Source organism: Lissotriton vulgaris, chromosome 3_2 (assembly GCF_964263255.1).
Source record: "Lissotriton vulgaris chromosome 3_2, aLisVul1.2, whole genome shotgun sequence".
Taxonomy (NCBI): Eukaryota; Metazoa; Chordata; class Amphibia; order Caudata; family Salamandridae; genus Lissotriton; species Lissotriton vulgaris.
The window spans coordinates 158,961,525-158,988,309 of NC_141690.1; the positions used below are offsets into that span (position 1 = coordinate 158,961,525).

The window sequence follows — 26,785 nt, forward strand, 5'->3', positions numbered from 1 at the left end:
TTTTTGACACACTCAGCAATGCGTCACTTTTGCGCCTACAGATATGTCAGAAATACTGACGTATCTGTAACTCCTCGCGACATGATGCGTCATACTGTAAATATGACGCATCCATCATGTGGCAAGGAGGACGAACTGAGAAGTGACGCATCGCTGCTTTCACGCAGTGATGCATCACTACTCATTAATGAGGCCCTAAATTGGTTGCATTTATCGAGAAATAAAGATTGCATGGCCCAGTTTTATAATTCTTTTCAAGTGATGGCTAAAAATTGTCCTTTTTGGCATTCAGAAGAGGTAAAGACCTCTCATCCTTTTATTCAATGCCATTCTTTCTCAAAAAGCACCAGGGGCATAGCCATCAGTGGTGCTTCAGGCCCAGTTGAAGGAGCGAGGACCCACCTGCCTTTTACTAGTTTCATGCAGATTACAAGTCATATGCGCTGAATCATTTAAACAGACAACCCGTGATCTGGTAGGAAGGAAGGGTAGGTGAAGGGATTTTAGGGAGAAGAGATATAATATTATACAAAGAGAAGTGGGAAGAGAGAAAAAATATAGAAAGGGAGGAGGTTATATGGATGACTAGAGGTCTGAAGGAAAGAGAAAGAGAAAGTGACCAGAAATAAGGATGTCAGGGAAAATGCAGAAGGGAGGAAATGGAAGATAGAGAAGAAACAACAAGATATCGATGTGAGCGAACAGAAGACAGGAGATTTAGGTGCATATTTTTCAACCTTTCACTCAATGGAGCAAGCCACCTTGCTGTGCTGCGTGTAAGGAAAAGAGCAGGAATACACTGCATTTAACTAACATTATACGGCACATTCATGTCCTTTCCTAACACTTGCGTACTTTTAGCTGCTCAGCGCCAATGCAGGCACCATTGTGTCATGTTACAAGGGAGCCTGTGTTGTAGGTATAATTGTTTTTGTGCAGGAATAGACACTTTCCTGCATACAAGCAATCCTGAGAGACATTTTCCTCTTTCTGGCTGCCTGGTTAGGGATGGTGTGGATTATTTTAGTGAGTTGCTTGTTGATCCTGGCAGAGAGGGTGTTCCTGTAGTCCATCTTGCTGGTGACATTAGTCACAGTTTTCTTAATGTTTCTTGTGAGCTGTTGTATCTTATCCTCTCTGCAGGGTCACCCCAGATTTTTACCTTCCGCTGCCTTCATTTGCTGAACACTTTTTGTTGGCTTTTAGACTCTGCACTTTTCCCCTGTCAGAGGTAAAGTGCTTGTGTTTTCTCTACAAAACATGATACACCTGTTTGGTACATTTAATGTACTTGTAAGTCTTTAGTAAATGGTACTAGATGTACCCAGAGCAGGTAAATTAAAAGTGGGCTGCAGCACCCATTGTGTCACCCACTAAAGCAACTAAAGCAACACAATAAAACATGTTCGAGGCCTGCCACATTACGCTGCAGTGCAGCTTTGAACCACCTTTTTGACTTAGCAAACCTTTTGCTGGGCTTAAACCTTCCTTTTTAATGCTTATAAGTCATTTTAAGGGTAAGCTCATGGAGCAGACTGCATTGCATTTAAAAAGTAGAACATGTGGGATTAAGTTTTACACATGCTGGAAGTCAAAAACTCCTAAGGTTCTTTTTCACTGTTGTATGGCCAATCTCTCTGTTAGAAAGGAGGTTTCTAGTTGGCAGAGGTATGCACCCTATTCAAGTAGGGACCACCACCCTAGTCAGGGTAAGTCAGAGACATACCCTAAACTAACCTGTGTTCACCCTCTGGTAACTTGCCACAGTGCAGTCAGGCTTAACTTAAAAACCAATGTGTTAAAAATAATCCACACCAGGTTAGAAAAATAAAGCTTAATTTAATGAACAAAACAAGACAAAAACAACAGAAATCCAATTAGTAGAACTTGAGAAATTGATTTTTAGTTATTAAACTGCAATATGTTGTTTAGAGTCATAAAGCACAAACTGGGGCTATCTGGTGGCTCTGGACCCGGTCAAATCTAAAAAGTCAAGCCGATCACGATGGAGCATGAGTTGGATACAGGACTCACAAAGTCTCACTTCTTGGATGGAGGAGGCGTCGATGTCGAAGACTAGGGGCCAGATGTAGGTAAAATATATTTACCGACTCTTAAATACCGAATTTTACCGATTCGGTATTTAAGAGTCGTAAATATGAAGGGGGGAGATGTAGGTAATTCGATTTTCAGAATTACCGAATCAGTAGGATTCGGTATTTACCGATTCGGTAAATACCGAATCGGTGTTGCCCATTGATTCCTATGGGCCATGAAGCCAATAGGAATCAATGGGAAATACCGATTCGGTATTTACCGAATCGGTAAATACCGAATCTTGCAAGGGTGCAGGGGATGTCACTTTGACACTCTAATAAAAGAGAGAGGGACCCTCTACCAAAGGGATGGGGTACCAACTATTGACTTTGTCAAAAAAGAGAAATTCCCTTGGGGCATATTAGCAAAGACGAAACAACATACTACACTTTAATTCCTCAGGCATAAACATATAAATTAGAGCAATGCAATAATTAACCAAATTCTGAAAAGACAAATAAGTTCAATATGCACAGTTTATTATTGTAATTTAAAAGTATATTAAAAACATATTAAGAAAATATATAAAACGAGGGAAAACAGACAATATACATGAGAACAAATGATACACAGTAGTTCAAGTTAGTTCCTAAAACTCAAAAAAGGGAGGTACAAAGAAGGTATATTCAGCACCAGTCAGAATACTCCTTAATCAATATATTGGACTTCTCCCCCAATTTTCAACGCGTTTCGACGGACACAATATCATACAGCCGTCTTCCTCAGGAAAAATATTAGCTGTCTTCCCCAGATAACTGCAATTCAAGTAAAAAATGTCTTAGGTTCTATACTATGACAAATCAAACAAACTGTACATAAGGCAGAAATCCGCCAACAAAACAGAACCGGTATTATCTCTCTATTGCTCTTCACACTGAACATCTCATGACATACTCCTATCACATTTACCACAGTCTGTACATACAAATGAACTTTATTTATTATTATTTTACATTGGTTTATACACATGGTCCTACCCAAATGACTCAGCGTTACCATAAACATGATTTTAAACAATGCTATTTATAGACCATCTCTGTTAAACTTCATTAGACATAATTTCATTGTCACTTTTTTCATATTCACTTGTTTTCTATTATTTCACATTGGTTTACACTCTACCATAAACATGATTTTAAACAATGCTGTTTGTAGACCATCTCTATTAAACTTCATTAGACATAATTTCATTGTCACTTTTTCCATATTCACATTATCAACAACTGGTTTTTGAAATTCCAAGCTCGTTTATACTGATTGGACCCAGAGGCTTCATTCTCCTAAGTGATCCAAATAAATGGTGCTAGGTACCCTCTACCCCATTCACTACAATCCAATACTAACCTTTAATGGAAAGCCTGCCTTCTAGGTAGGGGATAGATACCTCCCTCCTCTCAGATAAAATCGTTTTTTCCAGCTGCTAGAGGTGTTTGTATTGACCTTTTCGCAGAAACTGTAATATATAGAGAATACGGATACGATAGTGATTTTTTCATAGTTCTTAAAAATTCCAGCAAAAATAACAATGTCTCTGTCCTTTTTGAGGTCTCATAAGACTTCAGTCATTAATTTCAGGTCTAGTCACACTTTATCCTGCTTATCTGCCACACTGGTCTTATTACCAATAACCGTCATGCGTCAGATGTTTATCTTTGTTAATGTAGATAGATGGGATACAATACTCACATCCTATTTTTTCTCTCTCAATGTCCTACACATGGATACACGATATTGCTTCTTGGCAGAGTGGAGATATATATTTTTATATCAATCCTGCAGGGTAAGAATGTCATTATCAGTCTATACCGCCACAATTGCTAGCCTGTATTTCAGTAGTGATATCTAGATACTCACTTAAAATCCTTTTTATCTTGCTTGCACGCGGTAAACCATTATGATTCTCAAGATTCAGTACTGATACTACACTAATAGAAAGGAAACAGACATGAAGTCCATTAGGGTCTTTTGGTATATGTATAGGTATTTGCTTAATCAGTACCCAGTAGTTATACTCAGATTTAGTTCAAATCAGGCGCGCTAAGACTATGAGAGATTGCTTCAGTCTTCTCAGTCTTTGGAAAAACGCTGCCTCTGTAAAAAGAGTTGCCGTTTTGTAATTAGTATCCAGGCAATCTCCACGACTACTCTCTATCGCCCCATAGCCTGCCGACGTACCTTAGAGAAATAGGTGCCGAGCCTCCCGCGTGCAGCTCCCGTGATGTTCAGTAGAAAACCCAGTATGAAAGCACCGCGCAGTTTATAGCAACGTCCTTTTTTTATAGATAAGACCTTGCCTCACAGTCTTTTGATTTACTACGCGAAAAATTACTTCTATATATTTGAACAAAGAAAGGCCTCAAATGTTCTATCTTAAAGGGCACATATTCGCCCTCGAACATTACCTTATTTACGTGCATTGTCAAAAAAATCCGTCAATAAGCACACACAGCAGATCGGCTGGGAGAGCTAAGTAGTTCAAATTTTAAGTGGTTAGAAGCGTGTGCGGTATAAGTGCCTTCTCTTTTGTCACCGTATCGTCTGGGACAGGTCACCGACTTACCTAAAGGATTTAGTCACCAGATACGAACCAACTAGAACCCTCCGCTCGGAGGGCGCTTGACTGCTGACAGTCCCTAGGATAAAGAAGGCCAGAATGGGTGGACGCTCCTTTGCACTCCAAGCAGCTCAACAGTGGAATAAACTTCCCTCTGCACTGAGACTGGAGAGCAGTGAAACACGGTTTAGGGCTTTGCTTAAAACTCATTTATACTCTTCATAAATTCTGGTAGTTTGTCTGCTGATCCAGGGACAGTGTCAGCGCGGGGACACGCCGCGATGGCGTTACTGAGCGCTCTATAAACTCTTTATTATTATTATTATTATTTGTTAAGGTTTGGTAGTTCGAGTTTTGTAATGGCTAGGAGCGATAAGTAGTTCAGGATTAGTTTTGGTATTAAAGATCCTATGTGACATTGCAGAGTTCAGATTTTTATAAAATCCATCTTCTTAGATAATATTGTACTGTGTCGCAGCATGTATGTATCATTCATGATGCACCGCCTGTCTGCATCTCTACATCGGCCATGCCATCCAAACGATGGTGTTGGCAGGTACGATGTGTCTAGCACTCAATCTCGAGCTATCTGACTGTCGTTCCAAGTAATTCCTAAGTTCAGTATTCGGATTGGTAGATACTGCAACTAGGAGCACCCTATATCTGACGCAATCTTCTCAGTTGTCCCACTAGGGCCCACAGATATCTCATTCTATATACAGATAGTGTAACAGTCTAGGTCAGATCGACAATGTAATGGACCTATACTCCACTAATTATACGCTCCCATTCTTCACGGGAATTAAATCCATTTCTTACTGTGTTAAGGTAGGAAATGTACCATTGCTCTCTTTGTTTACGTGCCTTCCCAATGTTCCCACCTCTTTTTCCTATCTTTACCCTCTCCAGTATGAACCACTTGAAATCACGTTCACCATGTTTCATTTCTAAAAAATGTGAGACAATTGGGGCAGTTATCTTTTTTGTTCTGATCGCTGATCTATGCTCCTGTAGTCTAATCCTGGCCTCTCTGCCTGTTTCTCCAACATAACAAAGCCCACAAGGGCATTCCAGTAGGTAAATCACATTTTTACTTTTACAGTTATTGTGAGTTTTACATCTAACTATTTTGTTGTTACATGAGACTTCAGATGCCACCATACATTGTTCACAGATGTTACACATTCCACACTTAGAGGTACCTACTACTTTGGTGTTATATAGTGTTCTTTGGTTCTCTCTTGTCTCATCTCCATAAGTGTGTACTAGTGAGACTCGCAGATTTTTGTTCTTTCTAAAAGCAAAAAGTGGTTTCTCCAATACATTATCTTCATCATGATTAAGAATGTGCCAGTGCTTGTTTACCACATTCTTAATTTGATTACTAATATGGGAAAATTTACTTGCAAATACTACTCTGTTTAGAGGGCTTTTTTTAATAAGGGCATCGCGATCATAAAATCTAGCCCGCTTTAATGAATGGGACAGGAGTTTCTTGGGGTATCCTCTCTCCTTAAATTTGTTCTTGAGGATTTCAGCATGCTTATAATAGTCTTTTATGTCAGAGCAGTTCCTCCTGAGCCGGAGGAATTGACTGAAAGGGATGCTTTCTCTTTGGGATTTGGGGTGAAAGCTAGAGAAGTGGAGGAGCGTGTTTTTGGCCATAGGTTTGGTGAATAACTCAACTGCCAACACCCCTTCTGAACTTTTAATGGAGATGTCCAAAAAATCAACCTTAGTCGTGCTATATGTCGAAGTAAACCTAAGGTTTGGGTCTCCCAAATTAATCCAACTCAAAAAGTCTTCCAAAAGGTCAGTGGTCCCTTCCCAAATGAAAGAAATATCGTCGATGTAGCGGTACCAGCCCGCTACATTCTCGAAAAAGGGTGCCATCTCGTTGTCAATATGCTTGGTCTCAAAATTAACCACATAGAGACAGGCCAGACTAGGGGCACAAGTGGCACCCATGCTGGTCCCCTTCAATTGTCTAAAATATTGATTTTTGAAAAGGAAAACATTGTTGGTTAAGATTAGTCGGACACAGTCCACAATAAAGTCCTTATTAGCCCCTTCAAGGTCTTGACTAGATAGAAGGTCATCAATGGCCTCTACTGTATCTGCCTGAGGAATATTCGTGTAAAGAGACTCAATGTCTAGAGTTACCAGACACTGAGTCTCTTCACAGAATGGTAGCCCCTCAACAAGTGAAATAATATGTGCTTAGTCTCTCACATATGACTTCAATTTGCATACCAAAGGCCTCAGAAAATGGTCCACATATTTACTGATTGGCTCAAGTAAAGAGTCAATGCTGCTATATTTTCTTAATATGTTTTTAATCTACTTTTAAATTACAATAATAAACTGTGCATATTGAACTTATTTGTCTTTTCAGAATTTGGTTAATTATTGCATTGCTCTGATTTATATGTTTATGACGGTGTCACTTTGACACCCTCTAGCACCCCAATTCCGGACTTGTGTGCCATGTGGCACACAGACATGCCCTAGGGGCATGTCTGTGTGTCACATTGCACAGATGTGCATGCACACCTGAATTCGGTATTTTACCACCCAATAGGATTGGGTGGTAAAATACCGATTCTTAAAGGCCTGTGACACTCTTAGGAGTGTCACCTACATTTGGATTTACCGAATCAGTAAAATTACCGATTCGGTATTTTACAGAATCGGTAAATTTACCGAATCGGTAAAATTACCTATTCTGTAAAATGATGCCCCCTACATGCCGAATCCTAAATACTGGTCGGTAACGGCCGAATTCGGCCGTTACCGACCGGTATTTGGGCTCCCACATCTGGCCCTTGGTGTTAGGAGGCGACGTTGATCCTGTGAATGGAGGGGAAGTGTTGGTTCCAATCTGCGCAGTCGATGAAGGCTTTGTTAGCAAACCCCTTTTCAGTTTTGGAGATGCATCAGTGCTGAGCAGATCGCCATCCTCGTTGAGTCACACACTCTGCGGAGCGATGTCGTTGAGCAGCACTACGCTGGTGTCGAAGGGCAATGTGTCAAGTTCAAGTTAAGTTATTGGATAAGCTTTACAAGAAAAGCCATACAATAAAAACATACAAATATTAAATACAATAAAAAAACATGAGTTTGTTAAGTCACTTTAGTACAGTTCCTCACTAATATAGAGAACTGTAAGTAAAAGCACCAACAGACACAATCTTAAAAGTAATGAACAATTAATACTATTATGTGCTTTCAGAAGCTAGGTAAATTGTGTAAATCTGGAACAAGTGCTGAATACAAAAGGACAGCTAAAACAATTAACCTGGCAGCTTGAGAATACAACGTTCTCAAGATGTAACTCCACAGGTGTAAAGTTATTTAAAAGTATTTTGAGGCACCATCAAGTGCTAAATGCAACACGATAGAGATAAAATATACTAATAACAAGTACTTCATAAATAAATAGTCGCAAGAGCTATAAAGCAGGGTAATGCAGGGAGAAAAAACAGCTATCACTACGAATTATACACAAAAGTGCAACCGTGCACAAAGACAGGCAATAATTAATTATAGTTAAAAATATAGCTCAGCAGGGGTAGAGTTACTTAAAAATCTTTTAAATGCATAGTAAAGTCCTGCATGCAGTGCCAGGGTTGTCTATGTAAAATATACTACTTTAAAATGCTTTATAAATAGACAGATATAAAAAACTTTAAAACAGGCTGATGCGAAGAAACCGACTTGCTTATATGGAAAAAGTGCAACCATGCCAAATACAAGCCGTAATTGACTGACGTTACATATCTGTGCAACAAATAGAATAGAGTAGTGCATGCAATTGCAATAAGGCATCCCATTCAGCAATATACCAGTTTAATTTAAGTCAATAGAAGCAATTTATAAAAATGTATCCCAATGTACTACTATAGATATAGAGGGATACATAGGTCATAAAAGTTGATTAAAATGTTCGAGCTCCTTGCTTACAAATCTAGGAAGTAGCACTCTACTTTGCCTTTGTTATTACCACACGTCTTTTATTCCAGGCAATGTGTATATACGAGGCTATGGCCTGGTAAATCTCCGGTTGGTCAGTTCTGTAGCGCAATAATCCTTACAACTCCTCATACTATATTTTAGAAACATAGGGCGAAGATAAGTTCAGCAAAGGGCCAAAAAATTCTTACACAGTAACAAAAAGTGCAACAGAGTGGCCACCTAGGAAAAATTACACAATCTATTTTATCCTTCCAAGACCCGTAGTCCAGAATTTGGTACATGAATGGACCTGCAAAGTGCCTAGCCTAAAACTAAGAAAAAGAGCACTTTTTTAGGCGTAAAAATCATGTTTATATAGGGTTCCCAACCGAAATCGGCCTTTAGCACCAGATATTTAGTTAACAAAGGACGACTTGTATCTGCAGATTTTTGCCACATAAGAACCCAGTGTTTCCTTTTCACCAACGGTAATATACATTTAGTTATGTTTTCAGGATGAGACCAAAGGTCTGGACAGCCATTTTCCTTTTAATAATTGCACTATATGCCTAATCCACAGCAATTTATTGCAGTTCATTAAACAAAAAATGTCCATTAGCCCCTTTTGGTACTCTACAAGATACTGTGTTGACCAAAGACGGGTCCAGTAGCTTACAGTGCGAAAAGCAATATAGTCTGCCACAGACCTTATTCCCTGCTCAGCTCTGAGTGCCGTCATTGGAGTCCCTGGGCCTAGGTGCCAGAGACACATCAGGAAGGCCTTTTCTACTACTTGAATGGCCTTTACATTAGCATGTCCCCATATCTCTGTGCCATAGGTTCTGGCGGCTATTGCTTTGGTTTTGTATGCTGTCAGGGCTGTTTTTATCAAGTCATGGCTGCACTTGCTCACGAATCTCCTTACTGCACTAGATTTTGAGGATAAAACCATTTTCAACTTTATAACTTGACTTCCCCAGAGTAGCTTATCATAAGTCCGTATGCCCAGATAATCAAAAGTTTGTACCTGTTCTACTTGATTGCCTGAAACCCTAAAAGTTAATTTTAAATTGGCCTTTGGTTTTATTATTGTGAACTTGGCTTTCTGAACATTTATTGTTAATTTTCTGGAAGTTCAAAAGCATTCAAAGCCTTCCAATAGGCGGGCAATGTGTTTGTTCCAATCAGCGCAGAGTTGTCGATGTGTTGGTTTCAAACCCCTGGAGATGAAGGCAATGCGTTGTTGTTGAGCAGTGATGCATTGGCGTCGAAGGGAATGTGTCGGTTTTGACTTGCACAAAGTCAACGATGCGTGAGTTTTGAAGAGAAACAGCAGAAGAAGCCACTTCCAAGAGCCAGGACAGGATTGGTACCTCATAGCAGGGCTGGACCCACAGATGGTAGAGTCCAGTAGCAAAAGCAGAATTGAAGGAAGTCTTTGATGGTCTTGAGACTTCAAAACAGGAGGCAAGCCAGCAAGTCCTTGTAGTCACTTAAGTTCTTGGAGAATGTAGAGATGCTGGTCCGGTCCTTCTCACTCACAGGCATGAGGCAGCAGGCAGCAGGCCAACACAGCAAAGCAGTTCAGCAGAGTGGCAGTCCCTACTTGCAGCACAGCAGTTTTTCTTCCTGGCAGAATGTCCTCAGATCCAGAAGTGTACTGAAGTTGTGGTGTCTGAAATCCAGTATTTATTCTTTGGGGCCCAGGTTCTAGAAGGTGGGAGAAGCTTCTTAGGTGTGGCCTTAAAATGCAGGGAATCCCCTTTATCCCCTGCCCTGGCTCCATGCTAGCTGGAGTGACAATACTGGGTCTTTAGGTTTATTGTGTGGAGATAGGTACAGGGAATCCCCTTCTGCCCCTGCCCTGGCTCTGAGCTGGCTGGAGTAGTAATATAGGGTTGCTAGGTTTATTGTTTGGAGACAGAGCACAGCCTATTCTGGTACATATGGGGCTGTGCTTAGCTCTTCAACCCCACCAAACCAGTTTATGGCCCATTAAGGCCCATCAAGTTTCATCTAAGCTCCCATTGTGTGTGGCTGACTACAAGGAATTCACAAGGCCCAGTTGTCACTCACTCCAGACGTGTATTCAGAAACGAGCAGGGGGACTGAATGGTTAAAGTAAGAAAATGTCAACTTTCTAAAAGTTGCATTTTCAGACTTGCAACTTAAAATCCAACTTTTACTATACATTGTGATTTTAGATTGTGAGTCAAGAGACACCAAACTCAAAATATCTATCTTTTCACAATTGGAAATTACATTTATAAAATGTAATAAGGTAGTCCCATTGTTAACCTATGGAAGAGATAGGAATAGCAGTAGTGAAAAACAAATGTAAGAGTTGGTCACTACATGGACTTTTAAAACTGCATGTCCACCTTGGCCATACACTTTTACCAGCCAACTGCTGCACCTGAGAATACGATGAAGGCAGAAATAAAGTCAAGTTTTGAAAGCAAGAACAATCCCATATCCATTAATCTTAAAGCTGTAGTGGAAACCCTACACCTCACAGTGGAGAACTGGGCCTCAGATACTACCAACTAAACAACCATCAAATCAGTGATAAAAAGGCAACTGCAACTCTGCTCACGTGAAATGGAAACCAAAACGCTACACATGAGAGACCTAACTTTTCAAGATATATGAGCAGCTAGGGAGGATAAAAGCCGCACAGCCCAGAGAGTCACTTTGGTTAGTTTAGAACAGAAGATTCACAAACACTGTGTATTTAAACCCCAAGACTTTTTTATCTGGAGTGGAACACATCCTTAGAAGTGACCTCAAGCACCCCACCATACTGTTTGGTGCTGCTCACATTGCCCTGATGAAGCCCTGTATATGGAGAAACGCGTTGTCTGCATGTGCACTTGATTGAAACCATTAAAAGAAGAACTCTATTCTCCAAAGACTCAAGAATATTTCTTTGACTACTTATTTGTCTTTCTATTACGTCTCTTTGTCTTATGTTTTACATGAGAGACCTACAGCTGCCTTAATAGAACCCTAAATAAACCAGTCATGCAAACCGCACCTTTATCAGGCACTAGAAAAAAATGATTTAAAACAAATTGTTTGGGCAAGACTGGTGCCACTTCCAATCAAGGAACTGAACCCGGCTTGGAAATCACTTGAAAATATCACACATTGTCGGGTGTGTGACTACAGATGGGAATCACTGGCTCATATAATATTTTGTTGCCCGGAACTGCATATCGCCCGTCACACTCTCTTGAGGTCTATTTTTCTACAGCATGGCACTTGCTTGGTTAAAGAAGCTCAACATACCTTATCCTCCATGGAAACAGTGGCAGAGATGGCCAAACTCGGAAAATATATATACTAAGCCTGTCATTTGTTGAAGGTCAAGCTGCCACACCCAATTGCCGGCTCTTACCCTGGCCTGTAGCAAGGAGCAGCCAAATGCACAATTGACTCTGCCCCAGCTATATCAGCCTTAGGGCACCAGGCTGTGCAGTGGAAACTTTGATCCCCACACTTGAGAATATTTCTGCTTAGAAATGCCCTGTGTTGCTGCATTGAACGGGTTTTATCCTTCTAACCACCACACGGTGAATTAACTGATTTTAAAAAAATATTAACCTGTTATCTGCACTGAGATATTTTCGCTTCTTAATAATTTTTTGCAATAAATTAACTTATTTTGAATATGTTTTTATATTGATTATGTTCTTCTTACATGTTTTTAAATTGAAATGGTTTTAAGTACTCATAAAATAAAGTACCTGCTGACATGTAAAACTTATAGGTATATGTCCAACTTTTTAAATACACTGCACTCTGCCCTTTGGGCTGCCTAGGGATTCCCTTAGGGGTGACGTATAGGTATTAAAAAGGAAGGTTTGGGCTTGGCGATAGGGTTAACTTGCCAGGTCGACATGGCAGTTTAAAACTGCACACACAGGCTCTGCAATGGCAGGTCTGAGACATGTATAAAGGATTACCAAAGTGGGTGCAACAATCAGTGCTGCAGGCCCACTAGTAGCATTTAATTTACAGGCCCTGGGCACATATGGTTCACTTTACTAGGGACTTATAAGTAAATTAAATATGTCAATTGTGGACAAGCCAGTGTTGCCATGTTTTAAGTAGAGAGCAAATGCCCTTTAGGATTGGTTAGCAGTGGTAAAGTGCCAGAGTGGTAAAGCCAACAAAAACGAACTCCGCAAAATGGGGAGGAGGAAGGCAAAATGTTTGGGGTTGACCCTGCAGAAAGGGCCAGGTCCAACACTCTCCCACAGACTGATATTGAGTTACCTTAATACACTTAATAAATGTTATCTTGTTTAGGACCAGATAGAGATACACTATTTACAGTTACATGAATTGTACTTTAAACTCCTTTATATTGATCACATTTTAAGTTGCTATTCTGAAAATGGCACTTTTAGAAAGTTTTGTAAAACTAAGGAGTTAGGCCCATTGGAAGCGTGGGGTAGGCTGGACCTTATAGTAACGTGAAACACAAGAATTTTGCCTCCACCACCCTTACTTATACCTGGTCTTACTTATACAAGTCGAACGACAATTTCTTTGGTTTGACCTGGTATTTTTATTTATAGCATTCTTTTATCTTCTTTCGAAAACTTTTTTTTGTTCAATTGTGCAGAAAAATAGAACTACTGTACATACATCTATTTACAATAATATACAATACAATTAACAAACATGAACACATTTTTCATATATACACTAAATAAAAAAAAATTTTTTTTTTACATCATACATCACAGAGAAACCTTTACATAAGATAAAACAATCTAATTCTGTATGTTTTCTTATTCCAAAAAATGAAAGACAAAGTCAAAAGGCAAGGAGTACACTCATTAAATGACAGCAATTGCTAGTTTTGCGTTATTGATGACAAAATTTGACTCCTGCACATTCGCCGACGCGTTTCGAATCCAGGAAACCAATTCCCGGAGTCTCATCAGGGCTTTGTCATTTATCTATGTAGGATGTAAGGAAACAATAAAGTTTTATTTACCAACTTGAAGAGACCTCTCTATTTAAGTTACACTATTAGAGCTAGGCAAAAAGTTGTACCTTTATGATTCTATTTCAATCAACCTACCAGCTTTTTAGAAAAAATGGGGGCTTTTTGATGACACTTTTCTTAATTACACAAGCCGTAATTCATACAATCAATGGACTATATGAAATCACTCCATGTGAGGGATTGTGCTTTACCCAAATCGTAGTCGTCAATTCCAGTTTTGATCACACCACAAAATCTAGTAGGGGAAATGAGAGCAGTTACCAATTTCGAACCACCAGTAAACGAGTGTGGCGTATTATTATTATTATTGGGCCGCTTATGTAACATACCTTAGATATTATTATGGGAAGTAGAGGCCATGTTCATTATTCAACAGTTATGCTGTACTCGGCTGTCACCAAACTGTCGGAAAGAAGGTAAGCGGGGAACCATTTAGACCCTCGTATTTAAACGCGCTTGCTACAATGTTGCAACGTTCTCTTGTAAACATGCTAGCGAAAGCGTACCTGTTTCCAGTGGCGCGTACTTTCTTTTCTAAACCGCCTCATTGTGTTCATGATAAAGGGGTCCCTGTTAACACAACATCGAATATTAAGATTGTGTTCCCTCCAGCGTATAAAACGCTAGCGCTGACTCGACATCAGGCAGGGTGAATACAATGAATTTATCTTTCTTTCAGATGGCGCCCCAGTCTATCTCTCTATCGGCTAAAGGCAGCGGCCATCTTGGTGCTTTCCCTATTTGTTTCTTTGTGGTGTAAAACAGGGAATTATGGGACACGTAGTTTTTAAATATTAAACGCACATTGGATATTTCAAATAATGGATTGTGTACCTAGTGTGTAACCGCTCAAGTACCATAATGTCTTATGTGAAAACATTTTCTAGACCATGGTTTATCATACGTTAATGATATAAGATCGGAACCAAGACACCTCATGAAAAAACTGAAGATTTTAAACACCATTCTATTTTGTGTTTACCTTTCCAATAAACATTGATACGATTCACAATCTTGCTAACTCGGACAGACTATTAAGCCCTGTCTGCGTGCTGTTGAATTTCAAAATTAAATACGCTTCCTTCTGCAACAACACTCTGTCAACATCAGGAGGGCGATTTGTTTTATTCATTGCAAACAAAATTGACCATTTAAAATCATTCTCTTTGTGTCCTTTATTGACAAAGTGTTCGACCATAGGTGCCGTCATTACTTTCTTTTTTATGCGTGATCTATGTTGGCTGATTCTCAGATTGACTTGTTGATTAGTCTTGCCAATATAGACCTTCATACATGGACACAGTATCACATAAATTACATTTTTAGTCTTACAATTTGAGAACTCAAGATGTTTCCATTTGATTCCTGAATGGCAGAAATCCTTCCCTTCGATGGTATTCGGACAAGCCACACAGTTCCCACGTTTGTGGTGGCACTCAACAGGTTTCAAATTCCATTGGGACAGCAAGTCACTTTTCACTTTTGGTAATGCAACATCTGCTCTGACAATCCTTTGGCCTATACTTTGGTTCTTTTTATAGGCGAAAATGGGTCATGGAAAAGAGCATTCCAGGCCCTCAAGGAGGTGCCAATTATTGAGTACCGCCTGCCGCATTTTGTGTGTGTCTGGTCCGTAAGTTGTTACACACACTAATCTGTCTAAGTCTGGTTTCTTTTTAACTTCGAGGAGGCATTCGCGAGGTGTAAACCGTGCTCTTTTAAATTAATGTTTTAAAAGTTTTTTCGGGTAACACCTCTGTTTTATTTCTCCACAGAAGTTATGAGCATGTTGTTCATAGTCACTCAACTCTGTACAATTCCTCCTTATACGTAGTAGTTGCCCATAAGGAAGATTTGATTTTAAATTCCTTGGATGGGCACTTCTATGGTTCAAGATGGTGTTTTTGTCAGTTGCTTTCTTGTACAGTGATGTTTTTAGTTGCCCTTGGATGCATGTGAGTTCTACGTCCAAGAAAGTCATTCTAGTTTTGCTGTGTTCAATGGAAAATGTTATGCCTGCATGTCTGGCATTGAGCCATTCGTGGAACGCCAATAGTTCTACCTGGCTCCCCTGCCACAGGAGCCAGATATCATCTATATAGCGTAACCACTGGGAGATGTGGTTTTTAAATGGATTGTTGGTCTCCACAAATTTCTCTTCATATTGTGCCATGTAGAGTACTGCCATCTCTGGGGCATAAGGACACCCAATGGCAGTCCCCTTCACTTGCATAAAAAATTGATCATTAAAAGAAAAATAATTCTATTTTAATGCAACCTCGGCCAACTCTACGATAAATGAGGTAGGCACTCTATGGGGTAAAGGACAGGGATCCTGGGCAATAAAGAGCCTGAAGGAAGATTCATCGGTGGTAATAAAACAGGCCGACAAGGGCGCGCGATAGTAGTTTGGCCCCGTGATATGTATCTAGCTGAGGGACTCAAGCAGGTCAAGAATGAAACTTGGTATCGACAACTGTCAGATGATCCAGTTAGACAGATCCAAGGAAAGATTGCAGAAATCTTACAATTAGGCAGAGATGAAGGTTTTTTGGGGGCAAAGGAACACGACTATCTTTTAAAAAGAAATCCCAGTACGCCTGTCCTTTACCTCCAGCCAAAGATTCACAAAAACTTGAGTGAACCACCAGGGCGTCCGATAGTCTCGGGGTGTGACTCATGCCTCGAGCCTATCTCAAAGTATGTAGATTTCTTCTTAAAGCCTTTCCTCAAAGATTAAATATTATCTAGGAGATACTACAGACTTCTTGACGAAGGTGGAAGGAACCCTCTTTGACTCACAGACACAAATAATGGCCCCAATGGATGTGACATCCCTCTACACGCAGATCCCACAGGATGAGGCGTTGGAGGTGATGGAACTATACCTTGATAAGAGAGAGAGACCTCATAGAGTGCCCACCTCATTTATCCTAAATTTGGCCGAGGTTGCATTAAAATAGAATTATTTTTCTAAATAGCACAGTGCATTTCTGTCTTTTTACAGTGCTGGCGCACAACGTGCTCTCTAGCTTTAACGCGGGCACCCTTGTACAAAGGTGCAAGAGTGCCTGCATAGCAAGCAGGCTTGTTTTTGGACCGGAAGGGGCAACTTCCTGCACAAAACCAATCATTTGAGTCATTTTCTTCCTTTTATGTGTGCTGTAATCGGTTGCAAGTGTTGAAATGGAGCATTTGCGACCCTTAAAATGCTTAGTGCATCTGGCCCAATATAAAGTTTGGAAAGAAAAATTAGCAAAGAGTTTTATAGTCAAATGCATTTATCCACTATACTCATGCAAATTTTCTGTCTTATGGACTATAAAATGAGTAAGCATGAAGAAGATGTTCATGTACCATAGATCACAAGAGATTATAAGGAGCACGCCAAAGTGATTTTAGTGAATGCCCGTATAATAAGAAATGTATTCCAGGACTATAATTAGATATCCACTTTTTCAAAAATTGTTGTGAATTTGCCACAAATGTTTAATTATCAGTAATTGTAAAGAACTATGTACAATTAAATTCAGTGCTTCAATTAAGCTGGTGGTCGGCATCGGCACTTAATCGACAACACCAGCGCTTATAGCAGAAACTCGACCCAAAGGGCTTTTCATGAGCACCAGTGTCATGTGCTTATCTAGGTTCCTGATCGATACTGTGACCTTATGCCCCTATTCGGCTATAAAGCCCTTTGTTCCCTATATTGGCATAACCGTTCAAGTACGATTTTCTGTAAAGTCATCTCTGGCCTCACACGAGCAGAGCCACAGAGCCACATTCCAGCATGACTCTCTGCTACTTCCTTTGCGACCAATTAGTGCAATGACAGAGCAGCAGTCACTATCTGATATTCCTAGATAACACTCCGAGTTCTTCAACAAGATAAAAACTTAGCAAACCTGGACATCCCCGCTTGCTATGTTTTGATTAGTAATAGAACTCTAATGAGCAACTGATAGCTGCCACTTCCTAGTGACATCTTTAATTGACGTCTTATGTCCAGCAAACTTGCGTCAAACCCGGCACCTGTCAGGTATAAATATTACCAACGTTGCCTTAAGCAATGAGCGAACATGTTGCTGATGCCAGCTGCCTGCATGACCCCGTGTTGGTAAAAACTAGCACTCTGTCGCTGCAGCCTGCTATCCTGTGGTGGTGAAGCTACTGATTACCATTATCGCCGCTACAGCGCGACCTATGGTGCAGTACGCTTGAGGAGCCGTGCAGCCGTCCTCTGCGAAGACATCCAGCCCAGCTGCCCGCGGACGCTGTCACCCCTCCTTCCTCGACGCGCTGAGAGAAGCCGCTGCCTTTCTCGTGCAGAGAAATCCAGTCCCGGCGCTTCCAGTTTACCCTCGCAGGTGACTGGGATATCGAGAGAGACCCCTGAAGGAGATACCAATCCTCCATCATTCTATTCAGAGGTATGGTGTTGACTAAACCCTTAGAAGAGAATTCTTGAAACAAACCTTGGCAAAACCAACTTAACTTAAGCTACTTACTTACTCCCCTTCTCACGTGTTAGGCCTAGGTCAGGCACACTGGGGTAGGCTTAGTTAGAAGCACCAGTTGAGTATGTTAGCCTAATGTATATATGACTGTATATATGTTTTATTACTTTTAAACCATTGTATGGCTAAGAAACCATATCAATGCTTTTACAGTTCTATTTCGCTATTCTTATCTTACTGTACGTACTTTTCATAATAACAGTTATTGCAATTGTGGCAATACATTTCTCTTGTACGAGAAGAAAGACTGTTCAATAAATGTTAACCTTTATTGATACACGCCCGTCTCTCTATTCTCTACATACTGTGAAAGTAAACTGCACTAGACTGACTGAGTGAAATCTATGTCTATTGTTTCACACGACCCTAGAGATCGACTCTTGATCTGAGGAGCAAAGTTGTCATGTTGCACGGTTGTTGGAAAGCTGAATCCCTTCTTGTCTGTGCCAAGGAAGCTGATCACTTCCTATGCAGAGAAGAAAGTTTCCAGTGACCTCTGAGCTAGTTGGTAACACAACCCAATTAAGTTTAGCATAGTCAGTGGAGGCCTGGAATATAGCCAGTTCCACGTCGATACTACTGTTTATGTTATTCCAATGCGCAGGGCCTAGTGGGAAACTAGGAACTACACTACATGGCGCCCTAACGTTTGGTAAGGCGATAAACTAACGTAAGACTTGTAGAGTAACTCAGTCGTGCATATTTCACACCCCTTTCTCCCGTAAATACTCCAATAGACGTCTGGAGTGGGTGAAAGGTTAAAATCCGCCCGACCTTAGTAGGAAGAGATTCCTATGTAAAGCTCTGGTTTATTCAACGTTGAAGGATACAGTGTTCCAAAATATTGTGCATCTAATCTTTGTCTCCTTGGAGACCTACTCTGCAAACCTCGCATTTTAACAATGCCAGGAGAAAATAACGGAACCAATGGGGCCGCAGTAAATGCGACTCAGCAGGATTCCGACGACACAGACCCGGATGCTATTATCATCCCGGTCCACTTAAGAAGATCTATAACTTTAAAACTTATAGAACATGGACTGACACCTCAAGGTGGTACAGTAATTTTCGTGATAGAGGCTCACGAGTATCGGCAGACAGAGGTATTCTATTCATGGATAAACTTTCCAGCGGTAAACGCTATAACACAAGAGTTTCACTATTACAAAATAGAGGAACCTCCGGATGAGTACGCCCCTTTCGAGGAGGTTGAAATTCCACTTAAATTTCAAGAGCACCTGCTCTGGTTTAATGGCGCCCTAAAACACAATGATCACATAACCAGGCTCGGTCCACTAGGTAGACCAGGAGCCACGTGGCCGGTTCTAGCCAGCTACACACCACATCCTGACATTACAAAAATGTCTAGAGAAGAGCTGTTAGAACAGCTAAACACATTAATAAAAATACATAGGCAATTAGTCCAATATGTAATACGGACTGCAACAGTCCAGCCAGCTGTTAATTCACACCAGCTGACCCCTCATCAGGGGAACACAAATAAAATTACACCACAGAACATACAGTCATGTCTTGGTAAAACACCCGTAAAACGGGAACAAATTCCTTTCTGGTTAGCCCAGAAAATCACTCAAATAGAGGCAGTATTTCCTGATACTACCCCTATTGAGAAACACAGAATCTTGACCATCTGCCTTCCTATGGGAATCGCACCACACGTGGAGGACTGCGACACTTGGGGTACAGTCTTCGCTTCCATTTACACAAAAACACACGGTGTTCCGTCTATGGCGGTAATACCAGAAGTGCTAAAACAGATTCAAAATGAATTCGGTCCAGAGCCCGCTTTAAATCTAGGTATGAAATTACTGAAAGATTTCAAGCAGGTCACGGCTATATTATTAGCCAATGTAAAGGGAGAAGCAGCATCTGTGGCGATTCGCCAGAAGTTGAGGGAAACAGATATAAAAGATCCTGTTGAGCTTGCAAAAATCATAGAAAAATGCTATGAAGAATTAGGTAGAGACAGCTTGGGTGGGAAACCAGTTAAGCCCCAACTGCTCGAAAATCCAGAAAAATTATTTATTAAAAATAATTCAAACACTCCTAAAAAGAGCTGGGATGGAAATAAACAGTCCACTCCCAAGGAAAAAGTTTTCCAGTCCAGAGGAAGGTCTCCTCGACGGAGGGAAAGAACTCCGACTCGAGAACGCCAGTCTCCCCAACGGGAGCCCTCTGAGAAAAGATATAACCTTAGAAATAGGGATAATATAAAAAGACCTGATAGATATCAAAGTATTGATACACGTCCCTCTCGATCTCTTCCACAGAATTCGGAAAGAAGAGGACGGTCAGACCCAGGAGAGCACACCAAGTCCAAAGACAAGGAACCTGCTCAAAATAAGAAATCTCAATTTCAGAAAAAGAAGGTAGCCAGTATTAGAGTAATCAACCATGCCGAGAATACTGAGGACACAGTTGAAAAACGGGGAGTGGGCATTGACAATGTTGGACAGTGCAGCAGAAATCAGTATAGCGCGCAAGATCTTGATGAGTCATCTGGAGACAGTGGACACGAATGAATACATTCAGGTTGAAACTGCCGACGCCAGGCTTAGCGAGCCCCATAAAATATACGAAATAACATTGCGTATGGAGGGTGATAAGACTAGGAAAATTAAGGGTCTATTTTGGGATAAGCTCTCAAAGGGCTATGATATTCTGTTAGCTGAAAAAGATTGGCCCCCGGAGTTTGTCAGGGAGTGCCCTCGTGGCGAAGAGGTAATTATGCCTGCCTTCTCAAATCACATACCGATTCACAAAAAATACACATATGCAAGGAAATGGGCTGTAGCCCAGGCACCTGCATTGTATAAAAATCACGTAGGATGGGATGAGGATTCTACGCCTCACAAAATCCAACTAAAAAGTGAACCAACTGCCCAACGGCAGTATCCCATAAAGCAAGAAGCTAAAAAACAAGTCAGGGAGATCTTAGATCAACTTGAGTACCAGGGGGTGATTGAAACATGCACCTCTCAAATGAACAATCCTTTGTTTCCTGTCTCCAAGCCAGACAATTCATATCGTCTAGTTTTGGACTACAGACACCTTAATACATGTTGCAAAACTTTTGCAGTACAAAACTCGCATAGTGCAGCCCTAATGAATAACATAGTTAGGAAAAAATATAAAACGACATTAGACATTTCTAATGGTTTCTTTTGTCAAAACATTGCACCAGAAAGCAGATACTTGACCGCTTTCTCCGCATTTGGGTCACAGAAAAAATTCTGTCGACTCCCACAGGGGTTCAAGAACAGCCCAGGACTATTCTCAGCTAGGGTAACAGAGTTACTACAAATCTATGATGATGAAGCATTATCTTACGCAGATGATATTTATCTCACAGACGACGACTTGGATACTCACTTGAAAAGAGTGAACACCATTATACTTGGGTTCGCAGCAGAGGGTTACAAATTCAACTTTAAAAAGTCTCGAATTGCCCATCTGACAGTACTGTTTTTAGGGTACGAATTATCAAGTGAAGGGAAAAGCCTAGCGGACAACTTCTTAGAGAAGTGCGCTGTACTCCAAGCTCCAAAAACGCTGAAGAATTTACAATCCATACTAGGTTTTCTGAATTTCGGAAGAACTTACATCCTAAATTACGCAGAGAGGGTTAAACCTCTCTACGAACTAATAAAACCTGATTTAAAACAAATCAATTGGACTCAAAAACACACAGAAATTTTGAGATCACTGCAAACAGACATGTTAGCAAAAACAAAATTAGATACACGTGACAACACGATCGATCTTGTAATCCGAGTCATCCCAGGAAGATGCGGATTCACGTACCTAACCTCTAATGAGGGAGAAAAGGTACCAATTTCAATTAAATCTCACTTGTACACACAAGCAGAAAAAACATTCAGTCGCACAGAAAAAACTGTGAACGCAGTGCAAATCGCATTAGCAAATGAAAGAGAACTAGCACACGGCAAACGGATTAATATCCTTACAGCGGAATCCGCCTTCGAAGCGCTATTCAGCCCAGTAAACCTGCCTACAGTGTCACTGGATCCAAAATGGATACAGTGCATAGATTCTCTAGGAGCGGAAGATGTGAAATACTATTTCGCCCCGCAATACGAAGAACTGAATGATTTAGAATATGAAGAAGAATATCCTCTGCCAATCGAAATCCTGCCTCTCCCACAATATGCATGTATAATCTATACAGATAGCTTTGTACAGCATTTTAATGTAGAGAGTAAATCCTACAATGCAGCATGTGCGATTATTAAAGGTCGTTGGCTGTGCGGTAAATTCAGACCGAAAGTAACAAAAACTGAATCTGTAAGATACTGTTCGGTTCAGAGAACTGAAATCAGATCTTTAAAGATGGCGCTCGAAAATGCAGAACGCGAATTCCCCACACTTATCGTGTGCGATTCTCATTTTTGCGTCAATTCTTACAACAATAAACTGCAGAGTTGGATCGAAAACGACTACAAAGATGACACAGGTGCCACAATAAAGCATAAATTGCTTTGGGAACAAGTAGCTCTTTTACACAAAGAACTACAAAAGACTCACGTGATTCACGCACAGAGTCTTCAGCGTGATGGCGTTCACGTTGCAGGGAATTCATTGGCTAATACAGCCACCACGGAAGCAACTAAACCGGCTTCCGTAGCCACAGAAAAGCGTACAGATAAGTATATAGACGGGGAAACCATGCTAGCAGTAAAAACAACCGTAAAAGGCGACTGTGCAGCACTACCCGTAAACTATCCACTCAATTATGCATACATAATCGATGCAAACTCCGTTCCTTTTGCTCGAATCCCTGGAGTGGGGGATAGAGTAATTCCAAACATGAACAGGAGAATATTTTTAATAGCAGACGCACACATGGGTTTGGGTCTTAGGCACAGAAAGATCAAGGAATCACTGACTGAATTACAATCAGTATTCTGGTGGCCGGGAATGAGTGTAGAACACCAAATATATGCAAACAACTGTGAAAACTGTAATAGGGATCGCAGTAGCGAACCTTGCTACCGGCTACCAATCAGAAAGAGCGTAACGCTGCCTACACCCCGTCCTGCGTCCTATTAATAGTTAAGACAAAATGCACTTAAAAAATGAGGTCCCCAGCGCTCGGCTGACGCTAGAACGGTTATAAAAGATTAGCGAGTCCATATCGGCACATACGCAATTACCACGTTCCATTCTGACCAGGGTCCTGCTTTCAGCTCTCGAGCCTATAAGGAGGCCATGGCCAGCATGGGAATTGGGTTGCGGTATTCTTGTCCATCGCACAAGTGTGGTAGAAAGAAAAAACCGGGACATAAAGCAATCTATAACAGCGAAGGTATTAGGTTCAGGCGCTGGGTGGGTCAAACATTTAATAAGTGTCCAGACTAGTCTTAACAACATGCCAAGAAATTCTCTAAAAGGTTTCAGCCCATACGAACTATTGTTCGGAATAAGAATGCGCGTTCAGGACCTCGATAGTCAGATGTCAGTGGTACAAAAAGAAACAACGCAGTTTGAAGTAAAAGACCGTTTGGCTGTTTTACAGGAACTGAATGAAACAAGAAAATCATTAAGCAACATAAAGTTAAAGCAACAGCCAAGTACCACTGACGAGGCACCACCCGCAACAGCCCCAGCAAGGCCTGTCTGGATTCCAAAGATTGGGGATCTAGTCAGAGAAAAGATCGCGGTTAAGAAGGAATTTGGGCCTTCTTACAGAAAAGCAGTACCTGTCTTAGCAGTCACCGGAACAAGATCAGTTGTGCTACCGCCCCTTGCTGGTAAAAAGGAGAACAGAGTCGTGTCCATCGACCTGGTAAAACCACAAGCATGTGGCCTATAATCAACAGTAGGCCCAGTGGACTCCCAAGAAACAACAGAATACCCAAACTTGCAACAATCCAAGAGGTTCAAACTGAAAGACTAATCACATTCGATCAGCCTGCAGTGCACAATGAAGGACTATGCAATAATGCCATGGAACTCGTGCCTCTTGAAACACAGATTGAAACAGTTCGTCAAGAAACAACACCAGTCTACAATAATGTGGCATCAGAAAGTGCTACCGAGAGACAGATTGAAAGAACAATCCCATCAATTGACAGAACTGCCTCTGGTTATTTCATCAACTTCGACAACTTCTCTGAAGATCAAAATGACCCCGAAGTGATGCCAGAAACAAAAAAGTCTTTTAAAGAAAAAGCAACGGAACTCTTTCATCAACTGAAGGAAATCTACCTTGTTTCCCCTTGGCTAGAGTTCTGGTTTGGTCTAGGTGTATTTTTCCTCCTGCTTTGGCTCATCATGGTACTGTGTTTGGGAAAATTCATTGAAGGAAAATATATTACAATGGACACAGCAAGTCAGAACATCAACCTAGTCCTGAAACCACACAGATCATCGCACGTGAAGAAAAGAGAACTGTCAACAGTAAATGTCACAGCAATTCCAATACCTGGTGGGGTAGTATGGGAGAAAACAGACTATGAGATCTATGGTCCGGTCGAAATCCTGAAGTATCCTCATCAACTAAAGGTTTCCTTAAGTGACTTTGTTACACCTAGTACATTCTCTGATGATTGGGACTTTAACAGTATTAATGACATGATGTCTGATTTAGTAATGTCAGCTAGATTCACAGATCATGATTATTTACAAGGTTCATCTAGTTATGAGCAGTTATTCTGTTACACCCACTATGGGGATCATTACTTGCATAAATCTGCACAGCCTAGAAATGTTTTTATGTATAATCAATGGGAACATTGTTCTACACCACCTAAAAGCAGTTCTAAAGCATTTTTTGAGAAATTCAAATATTTTTCAGGGTTTAACACCAGTGATGCAGAAACGTTTTATTATAAACTGTTAGATAAAACAGGAATGAAAACAATGCTGACAAATTCTAAATTGATATATTCAGAAGCATTTTATAACAAAATGATGACATTTGGTTTTGATTATTGGAAAACTAATATTGAAACGAAAACAATTTGGGGTACAAAAGATTGGCAGGTGCAAGGCATAGAAGCACTATTTAGAACCTGCATGATACCAGAACAAATGTTATTTTTAAATGACACTGTACACCAAACATCTTGTCTTGGCCTAGCCAAAAACAAAGAAATGAAAACACCGTCTATACCAAAGCCAATAGCTGAGAATGCAACTGCAGATAATGAGTTAGACGTGTCACACATTTTACATTTCAACAGAACACATCCTGATTGGAAAAAGTGGTTAATCTGGCCTACAGACACAAATAGCTGTCAAGATCGATTCCTGAATAAAACACAGGGTTTAAAAATGACCAGATTAGACTCAAGATATTCCCAGAGACAACATCCAGGAATTATAACTACATACAGTGTAGGCAAACTCTGCCTAGAATGGCTAACTACATCCACACTGGCTGAAATTAAGCAACACTTGTCTTTATTAAAAGATGGTGCTGATTTGCGCGATTTCATTCTTGGACCACGCAAACAGCGTCAAAAGCGTTTCATAGCGACCAGCATCTATGCTGCTTACAACGAGGCTTGGAAAGTAAAGCAAATTGAAACTGCTGAAAAAATACGAGAAATTGATCGTATTAATTTGGAAAAATCACTTTCTGTGGTAGACAATGGGTTAATGACTCTGTCTTCCAGAATATATTCTTTGGACAATATTGTATCATCTGCCTTTGATGTGATAGACAGAGATTTGCTAATGTTACAACATGGCCAGTCTCAATTACGCTCTATTATAGAATTAGGCTGGACGCTGCAAAATCTTCGTTCAGGCTATGTGCCTTGGCGTCTGATAAACACAACGTCATTATTTTCCATTTTTAACCTTACTGATAAACAGATCAGTTTGGCACAGAAAGGAGCAGACTATACAATCTTGAGCATCGAGAAACTCGAGAGATTATCATTGACAATGTCAGAGAGCCCTGTCATTGAATGGATAATACACGGAATTATCACAATTCCGATAACAACTTTCCGATTTCATAAATGCCTTGAGTACATACCTGCTGGCCAATATGAACAATTGGGTAAGGGATATGTTAAATCCGAATGGAAATTACCATACACTCATTCTTGCTATAGTGACAGCGACAAAAATGTATTTCTTAGTGGTGACAACTGTAAACACTCACTAAGCGGTATACTTTTGTGTCAGGGTATTAATTTACACGGAGCATGTGATGGCAATTCAAACAACCTTTCATGCCACCAGCTAGTCACACCTGCAACTCAGATAGAGCCCTTCTTTATGCAACTCGCAAACGGGAGTTACATTCTAAGAACGGATCACAGGTGCTGTGGCCTCGCGCCCGGACTAAGTTATCTAGTAGAAGTAACGTCCATGGTCAAATGTTGTATGCAAGCATTGTTTCCGAGCGGGCCTCCAGACACAGTGACTCCCCTCTGGCCTCGTCTGAATCTCTATTCTATACGAATTGATACATTAAGCAAAATGAAATCTGTGCTTTTACAGACAACAGTGCCTATAACGTCATCTAAAGAGACGTATGATCTTCTAGTCGCAAGGACGGCTACTGAGGTCCATGACCTTTTATCAACAAATTGCCCCGTGCATTTCGTACAAATGCTCGAGCAACTCTTTAACATGTCTAGT

At 40.6% G+C, this 26,785-nt stretch overlaps 1 protein-coding gene across 5 annotated transcripts in view; it reads left to right on the top strand.

Moving 5' to 3' along the window:
• Positions 1-26,785, top strand: part of SORCS2 (sortilin related VPS10 domain containing receptor 2) — a 2,087,100-nt gene that overhangs the window by 1,983,118 nt on the left and 77,197 nt on the right. The gene's annotated exons all lie outside the window — the stretch shown is intronic.